This window comes from Calliphora vicina, chromosome 1 (assembly GCF_958450345.1).
Source record: "Calliphora vicina chromosome 1, idCalVici1.1, whole genome shotgun sequence".
NCBI classification, from domain to species: domain Eukaryota; kingdom Metazoa; phylum Arthropoda; class Insecta; order Diptera; family Calliphoridae; genus Calliphora; species Calliphora vicina.
Window position 1 is genome coordinate 126,239,605 of NC_088780.1, and position 10,279 is coordinate 126,249,883.

Consider the following 10,279-nt stretch of genomic DNA (forward strand, 5'->3'; position numbering starts at 1 on the left):
AATCCTAAGTATTGCAAAGGAACAACTAAACATGGAGGAGGCAATGTAATGGTCTGGGGTGTCTTTTCTGGTCAAGGAATTGGGCCAATTCATAAAATTAATGGGATTATGGATCATTTCATGTACCGTGATATAATGAAAGATGTAATGTTGCCTTATGCCAGTGAAGAGATGCCACTTAAAGGAAGCTTCCAACAGGATAAAGATCCTAAGCACACCTCCAAAATTTGTAAGACTTGGCTACAGAGCAATAAAATTCAAGTTATTCATTGGACTCCTCAATCTCCCAATATCAATCCTATTGAGAACTTGAGGGATATTGTTAATATGAAAATAAAACGTGAAAATTGCCGAAATAAGGATCGGAAATTTTCACGATTTATTCCAAGCCGTTAAAATAGCCTGGGAAGGAATATTGCAAGACAAGATAAAAAACTTAATATTTTCTATGCCTAAGTGATGTGCTTGTGTCATCCAATGCAAAGGATTTGCAACAAAATAGTAATTAAAATTAGTGCCATATTTTATCCATCAAGGGGTGCTTTAGTTTTGTCCGTTTAATTTTCTACCTTAAAATATTTTTTGATTTTATGTTACCACTTATGGAAAGATTAACTTTAAAAGTATTTGTTTATCAATACTAAACATATTAACAAATGAAAATAATACATAATCGAAATTTAAAACTTTGTTTTTATAAAAGAAAATATAATATGAAAAAAATTCACTGAGGGGGTGCTTTAGTTATGGCCGATACTGTACATATAAAAATCATTAATAAAAAATTAAAAAAATACAATTTCATGTGTTTCTGAAACTAAATTTTTAAAAAGATCTGTATTTACTATATTTCAAGTTACAGTAGGGTCTAGATATATAAAAATCAATAATAAATAAAGAAATATTTCTAAAAATTCCATTCCGTAAAAATTTAAAAAAAAGTATTTCAGCGGGTTCTGGCGGCTACAATTTTTTTACAAAGACATTCCCCAGAAGTTTCCGTCTTCGACGGTATTTTTTTTTGGCAAGCTATATAACATTCTTAGAAAAAAAATATATCAGTATATTTGAGGTCCAAGTTTAAAGGACTATAACATGAAAATGGAGAGGCCCATAAATATAAGATATACACTTGAGAAAAGCCTATATCAATGTTTATCTATGTTTTGAAGTATGAATTTCTATATGGTAAAACCACTGAGGTATATCTAATTTAGTAAAGCAGTAAAATATTAAAAAAAATTAACGAAAATATGATTCAAAAGTTGTTGAACTTCTGGCGCTTCTGTCGAGAAAACGAAATATCCAATTGAAACCCCCGTTTGAATTGGAGGAGAGCAGATTGTCAGCTTCCGAAAAAACTTAGTTTTTCCAAATTCTGAAGATACCGATTTTCATAATTTTGTCCACCTAGATTTTGATTTGGAACCACAGTGTTCTGGTAATAAATTCTGATAATAAAGAGAGCAAAATAAATTTTATTTTAGAGAGACAACATATGGGAATAATTGCAAAACCAAGCATGCTTGAATTTTAAATGAATATTTGTTAGAACTGATTTTGCAAATGGAGAAGCACGGCACTTCTAGAACATTTTCTGATAGAAGGCAGAATGGAATGAGTATCGGATCTTATAGAAGCCCTACAAAGTGAAGCCTTAGCAGTTTTTCCCGCTGGGTATATGCGGAGTTGTATGAGGTAGAAATACATTTGGCTGGTACTCATTTGGAAGGGGGAATCTTAAAATCCGAAAATCGCTTGGAAAATCTGTCTCTTAATTTATATTTTAGTAATGTCTCCGCAATAACTAACTAAAAACTTGCAATTATTGAATAACATACTTTCCAATGTCTACTAAATACCGTCTAAATTACTTAGAAGCAGTGTAGTAAATTATTTTTTGTCTAATATCTAACTGCTTACTTAGTAGTCACTTGCATGAGCACATTGAGGTTTTAGTAAATGGGAGCTATGAATAATTATAGACCGATCGTCATCAAATTAGGTCATGTAATTTATTTGTATACTAGCTTAACCATTTGCGTTGCGCCGGGAAAGAATTTTATAAAAAAAAAAATAAATGAATATAATGAATACCGAAAAGTATAAAAAACATCCTGCATTTAAAAAACATATCTTGATAATTTTCTTAAGATGATCGCTCTGCTATAATTTCGTATATTTTTACAGTTTCAATCCAGCTTATTTTTAGTTAAATTACTTACAATGAAAGGGAAGACATTTATAAAAAGTTAGAAAACTCTAGCTATAACAGTTCTTTAACTATTTACTTTGTATGATCTGATAGCACCCATTTGCATTACGTACAATGGTATCAAAATAAAACAAGCAAATTACTGATCTCCAGATATTCATTAATAACAATTAACCGAATGTGGAAGCCTGTTTCGATCCCCCTCACTTTAAGACAAATAAAACAAAGTATGATTACTCTGTCTATAGTAGTTCTAAAAGTATTCGATAATGAATATTATCTTTGAATGGAAGGGAACATCTCCCTTGTTCCGAACAATTGCGTACAATAGCAACAAAATAACTCAGGTAAAGTTTTGAGAATGTCTTTATTATAGTTCTCCAGATATTCGGTAATAAATATTCAATATTATATGGGAAGAACACGTCTTCGATCCCCTTAATTTTTGGCATAACATGACACTGTCATCAACGTAATTTACACAACGTTTAATGGCTCTCACAATTATAGTTCACTTGACATTCGAAAATAACTATATACCACTCCACTGCTCCACTAATCCAATCCGGCTCATTTTGAGCAAACAACCTACCATGATAACGAAATAAATCTTTGAAATTTTTACGGCTTTCTGTAATACAGTTCACCAGATATTTGATAATATTCATTTATTTTGTATGTGAGGTTCTATGTTCACTAATAATAACCGCCCATTTGCATAAAAATTACGTAAAATTATAAAAAAAAATGTTCAGACAAAGACTTCCATAACTCTAGTTCTCCAGATATTTGAAAATAACTATTTATTTTGTATGGTATCCCATACATCTTTGGTTAGACTTCATGCACTGCGAAGAAATTTATTTGTATAAAGTTTGAAGATTGTCACAATTATAGTTTTATAGATATTCGAAAATAACTATTTACTTGGTATGGGTGGTGCCCGCCCATTTATCTAATTCCGCCCATTTTCAGCCAAGATGCGCAGAATAGTAACGAAGTACCTAAATTCCGCCAAGTGTTGCATTTTTCACTGTTATAGTTCATCAGATATTTCATAATAACTAACCCTGTATGGGAGGTGCCACGCCCACTTTAAATATCAAAATAAAAAGTAGCCTGTTGTAGCCTTCCAGATATAGAGGAATATACAGTTAAAATCGGTTTAGGCTCATATAAGTCACAAACAAATAAACAGCCATACATATCTATAGATGCAACTTATTTCTGTTGAATTTCATGTGGATACCAACATTTTTTAAAAGATTTATGCTCGTTAATGATATTTTCGGAAGAGGGCCTTATATTGGAGCTATGGTCAATTATGGATTGATCCGCAAAACAATTTTCAATATGATATGCTTTTATACAAAACTGATTTGTGGAGGAATTTGTGTGGATACTTATATAAATCAGACATTTTGTAGAAAAAAATTCGTCCTTGGGTAGAAAAAAATATATGTGCCAAATTTTATCGAAATATCTTTAAACTTGCAACCTGGAGTTTGTGCACAAGTTTTATATGGACAGCCAGCCAGACGGGCATCGCTAAATCGAGTCAGAAAGTGATACTGAATCGAGTCGATTTAAGGTGTAGTGTATATTTAGTTTTATGCAACTTTACAATACATTTGCTAATGTGGTATACCAGGGATATACACAACCTATGCGACTCATAATACGCATTCGAATTGCTGAGAAATTTAGGTGCAACCTTAATATCAATTTAGCATGCAATTACGTTTGATGTGGCTAGAGTGTTGAAAGTTTAAATTGTTAATTTTATTACAGTGCGGTTCAGTTTATCTACCAATTATTTTAATGGTCGAGTCATGCAGTGATGGTCGACCATTTCAAAAAGTCCTTACCACAAACAAGCAATATAAAATTTTTCTTCTACTCTAGGTTTCCAGAACTCTTTCGAGACATGTCTTTGTTTCTTTTATATCACCTATTAATCTTTAAGAAATACTTTAATGTAAACGAAAATAATTCAACTAAATTATAAATTGATTACAGTTTTTTTTTTTTAAATTTGCCTGTTATTTGTTGACCCTTTCTGGTCTATAATTTTCTGCCAAATAAAAAACTAAATAAAATTTTGTATAAAATATACAATGTTTTGCTACAAAATATTTCCTGTATTTATTTTCTCATTTTGCTCACTCATGATGACCCAAAATGCAATCGCATGTATTGAATATAAAGTTGGTTAAATAAAACCAAAAATACCAAATTCATTCATATGATTTCTATACGGTTCTCATATATTATGTTTTTTTTTTTCATATTACTCTAGGATTGTGGAAATTAAAGTGAACTTTTAAATAAATACGATTTTTTTTTTTATAACCCAGAGTCTGGCTGTGATACATACATACATATTTATATGAGTAAAATATAAATATTTATATAGAGAAACTTAAATAAATAACTATAAAATATATATTGTAACACTATAGCAAATGTTTAAATATACATTTATGTGTACTAGCATACATACATAAGTAAGTAAGTCTGTATATAATTGTATGTGTTATTCTCTTACACGCAGAGCAAGAACATGGTTGTGGTAAACATAGTGTAAGAGAAACATGTAATTATACGATTTATGATTGTAGTCGAAACATATTATGATCATCGACAGTATCATGTTATGATCAAATATAGTCTTAGTATTTTATTATACTATTTTTCTATCAATCATAATGTGATCTTATTATAACACCGTCCGACAAATAGAGAAAAAAATCGTTAGACACCAACCGGATGATATACGTCTGAAACAATAAATTTAATGGAGAAAAACTGTGTTTTCAGTTTTTCATTTCGTGATCCTGTGTCCATTTTTAAGGACTTCAAAATTTCAAAGAAGTACATTTTTCAAAATATATTTAAAAATACTCCTGCTATTCCAACAATGACAAATTTTATGTCAAAAGAACAAGAAGAGTTTTAAAATATTTTGTATTATCTTTATTTTATCCTGTAAAGATCAAAAGATGTCAAAAATGTCCTTTAAAATGTTTATCCTTTAATATCCTTTAAGATTGCCAATAAATTCTTTTTAGAAAAATAGTGCGTTAAAGACCCAAATATTCTATACTAAATGTCAAAATTTCATCCTTTATATATATAAAGGTCAAATTAAAATATAAAAAAAAAAAATTATTAGTGTACAAAAAAGTTTTATTAAGAAAAGTGCATGTTTATAAACTACACCACCATAGTGGGGAGGTATAATGGGTTAGGGCTGTTGTTTGCAACATACAAAAATATTGTCCCAACACCCACCTTAAAGTATACCAATCTGCTAAGGATCACTTTCTGAGTCGACTAAGCGATGTCCGTCCATCCATTGAAACCTTGTAATCAAACTACAGGTCGCAGGTTTAAAGATAATTCGACAAAATTTGGCACAAAACTTTATATTGCCCCAAGGACAAAGGCTATTGAATTTGGTTAGAATCAGTCCATTATTTATCCCAGCCCCCATACAATTGGCCTATTTCAAAAGAGTTAAGCTCTCATAAATATCTTAATTATAAACATATTCAAACCAAATTCAGCACATTTAAGTTTTATGTAAGCCGAACTCTCACGACCAAATTTCGTGACGATCGGTCAACAATATTCCATAGCTCCCATATAAGCAACATTCTCGAAAATGTTATTAATATACATAAATCTCTGAAATATGTCAGTATCCAAACCAAATTCAACACAAATATGTTTCATATATTCGCAATTCATCCCACCAAATTTTGTGACGATTCAAATAAGATTCAACACAAATAAGTTTCTTATCAAAAGAAAACTCTTTATAATCATATACCCGGTGTAGGGTATCATAAGGTCGAGCTTGCCCGACTATACCATTTTACTTGTTTATTAAAAAGTCTTCTATGTTGCGGATTTTGTTATATATTTTTCGAATGAAATATTAAAATGAAATATAAAAAATCAAATAATTCAAATTTAAAATATTTTTTAACACTTAAGTGGTTAAGATAGAAGGATGAAATTTTTGCATGTGGTATTCAATATTTGGATCTTTAACCTACTATTTAAAAAAAAAAAAATATTGGTAATCAAGGATATTCAAGGATAAAAATTTGAAAGGACATTTTTGACATCTTTTGATCCTTACAGGATAAAATAAAAATAATACAAAATATTTTACAACTCTTCTTGATCATTTGGCACCAAATTTGACATAGTAGGATCATCAGAAGTATTTTAAAACATTTTTTTTAAAAATGGAATCCTCTGAAAATTTGAAGGCCTTTTAAAAGGAAACAGGATCTCGAAATGAAAAACTGAAAACGTGATTTTTCTCCATTTAATTTATTGTTTCAGACGTATATCATCCGGTTTGTGTCTAATATTGAGTGTCGTACGGTGTAATCTAATATGATCATAGCATGTTCTAAAGAAATCATGTGATACTCCAAAATTATCATCTAATCACTATTTAGATTAGTTATTTTTGCGAACAAAAATGTATGTTTCAGTGAACCATACTCAAATTTATAATTGCTATGAACATAAAAATATTGATGAACTTAAATAAAAATAACAATAATTTGTGTACGACAACAATGTATTGTTCCAAAAAAAAAACACAGTCTAGTTGTCGTAACCATGTTTTTTCTCTGTGTGTATGCGTCATATGAACAAGTCTGTATTTGTATTTTATTTATGGAGCAAAAATACCAAGGAGACTTTTAAAATCCCTACACAATTTTATATTGTGTGTGTGTTTATGGGGAATAATCATTTTAAAAAAACCCAAAATTATGTTTATTTTTGTCGTTGTTACCAGAAACCCCCTAAAAATAAATATCATTAATTTACATACAATTCTCTAAGGGTATGGGAGTTTTTCGGGGGAACTGTGGGTGTGTGTTGATGTCTCTCAAAACTTTGTTTTATATGGTGAATTGAATAAGAAAAATATCAACAATAAAGTAAATATTTCTATGTAGACATTTTTAAGGACAGTATCTTTTCTAGAGGTAAATTTCAAACAAAAATTTACTTATTTTGCGAAATTGTCGGTGTCCCAAGGGTGTCCCAAAAGTATGATTTGATTTAATTTAAATAGAGAACACAGATTTTACTTCAAATAAACACGAACAAATAAATGACATGGTGTTAGATCACACGATCTAGGGCCGCAATAATGATCCCCAATCAGGAGAGCAGTAATTTAATTGCTTCACGGGCTGTATGCCATGGTGGATACCTTCAATATCATCCAATTCTTTCAAATAATCGAACAATTTCTTGGCAAAGAAAGAATTAAAAATGTTAATTTTCAAACACCGAATACTTTTATGTAGAATAATGATAGCTTCAACTAGTGGTTTTTATCCATTAAATTATATTGACAATTCTTATTCTAAATGACAAAATTACATTGAAGATAAGTAAGTAGCATATTTTAGCTATATCTACAAATATAATTCTAATTGAATTTCATTTATTATACCCTTCACCTTCGTGAGAAGGTATTTTGGATTCTTATAGATAGCTGAATAGATCTATAAGGATCTGTCTGTCTGTCTGTTGAAATCAATTTTCTGAAGATCCCAGATATCTTCTAGATCAAAATCTTCAATAATTCTGTCAGACATGCTTTCGAGAAGTTTCCTATTTAAAATCATCAGATGTATATAAGACCATAGTAAGTTGAACCTACAATGGGTCAAAATCGGAAAAAATATTTTTAACCCGATTTTTTTTCACAAAAAAAAAAAAAATACATTTACAAAATTTAAAATAACAATTCGAAAATTTTTTTTCCAAAAAATGAAAAAAAAAATAAATTTTGTTTACCTAAAAATATTTAAAATTTTTATTTTGAAGTATAATTTGGTGAAGGGTATATAAGCTTCGGCACAGCCGAATATAGCTCTCTTACTTGTTTTTAGTTAAGGACTTGAACTGACTAGAATTCGTTCTGACTAGAATTCGTTCGCTTTTTCGAACCGAAAAAGCGAAATTGAGGGAATCAAATCTTGCGTGAATTTTAGGACACTTTTTACATATATAAGAATTTTAATTTTTCCCTTCTCAATATGTTTTACTGTAAGTTTTTTGTGTTTTCCCAAAGGTAAGAAAGATATATACTTCTGTGACCGTATGGAAAAACTAGTTAGCTCCATTTTATGAAAAATCGAGAAAAACGCACTTAAAGCTTTAAACATATTTCACTAATTATTTAATATGAATTTATGTTATTATGCATGCGCATTAAACAAAACATAATTTTAAACAATGTTAAAGATTTCTGGTTCCATTGAACTAATTTTTGGACTTAAAACTAGGGATGCCAATCCCGAAATCCCGATCCAGAAAATCCCGGGATTTTTCGGGATCGGGATTTCCCGAATCCCGGGATTTGTGAAAAAGAATCCCGGGATTTTTCGGGATTAACAAATCCCGAAATATTATGAGATTTTTGATATTTTAGGAAGATTTTTGAAGCACCCAAAATACTTAGAAAGCTAAATTTCAGCATATTTTTTATAATACTAATCTCGCTTCAAATCCAAACGCAGACAGATTTTTTCATTTGAATCGGAGAGCAGCACGTCTCCCTTGCATTAACAGGCTTTTACACAATTTACACTTTTACGAAGTTTATGTTCAAGTTATTTTCTAAAGGGGACTAGGGGCAAATGTAGCCCGATTTCCGCAGTACTTTACATTATAATTTCAGAGTATTTACAACTTATTTTGTGCAAAATTTTATAAGGATTGCCGCATAATCAAGATATTTATGACTGCTCAAACAGTACTCCGGGGGACAATTGTATGGAGCTAGGGGAAATCATGGACCATTTTATTTTAATTTAACGCATTAGTTTTTGATTTGTTATGTTTTTACTTAAATATATTAATGATATAATAGTTTTTATTGTTGAATTTGATGTTTTTGACGTTTAACTAAAATCCCGAAGTCCCGAAAAATCCCGAAATCCCGAAAAATCCCGGGATCCCGAAAAATCCCGGGGTCCCGAAAAATCCCGGGATCCCGGGATTTACATTTCTAAAATCCCGAATCCCGGGATTTGTAAAACCCAGTCCCGTTTGGCATCCCTACTTAAAACCAATAACACTGCGGAACAGAGATTTTGGTGCCCGAGATTTGAACTACCTTTTGTACACGTTGATGAACCCTCATTACTATGTTATACTTGTTTTTTTCCAGTCAGCTCGCGTTTTCGAAATATCGCGGTTTTTATATTTTCATTGAATACCCTATTTTTTTGTGTTTTTCTTCAAAATTTTGGGTAATGCAATTAAGAATGTGAAATTTTTTTAGCTTGAGACTGGTCTACATAAACATATGCTTCTTTTGAGTATAATAATTCTTATGGATATTTTGGCATATTTGTCAGATCTTTCGGGAAAGTTGAAATTTGACTTTTTTAGCTTTATCCTTAATAAAATTGTGCATTATGAAAATTTTAAATAAAAATTTATCACTGCACATTCAAGGCATTATAGCGAATATAGTTTTTAATTAAAATGAAAAATTAGTTAAAAATTTAATGAAATATTTAGATAATATCCCGAAATTTTACATCCTAAAAAACAATTTTTTTTATAAATAAATTTTTAGGTAGTCATTAGTCTTATTTCTTAATTCACATTTAAATCTAACTACAGCAATGTAAATTCAACCATATAGATTTATTTCTACATTATATATCCAGGAATTGTCTATGTTGTGAATTTGAATACCAAAGTAAGCAAAATGCAATTGGAGAACAGTGTTGTAATTGATTTTCGCTGATCTTTTAACATATATTCGTCACAAATGTAACAAAACATATTAGCATCTTTAACACAGCATCTCATCTTACTAGCCATAATGAAATAACATAACAAGTGAAATTATATTTATAAAAAAAACAGGTGTAAAACATTCAAGTTACGAACATTTATATAGTTTATTTAATATTAAATACATATGAAAAATACTGTAAAACTTTGAGTTATTTGCCAAATAGTTTAGTATATTTTAAGCGAATTTTCAATATTTTTATATAA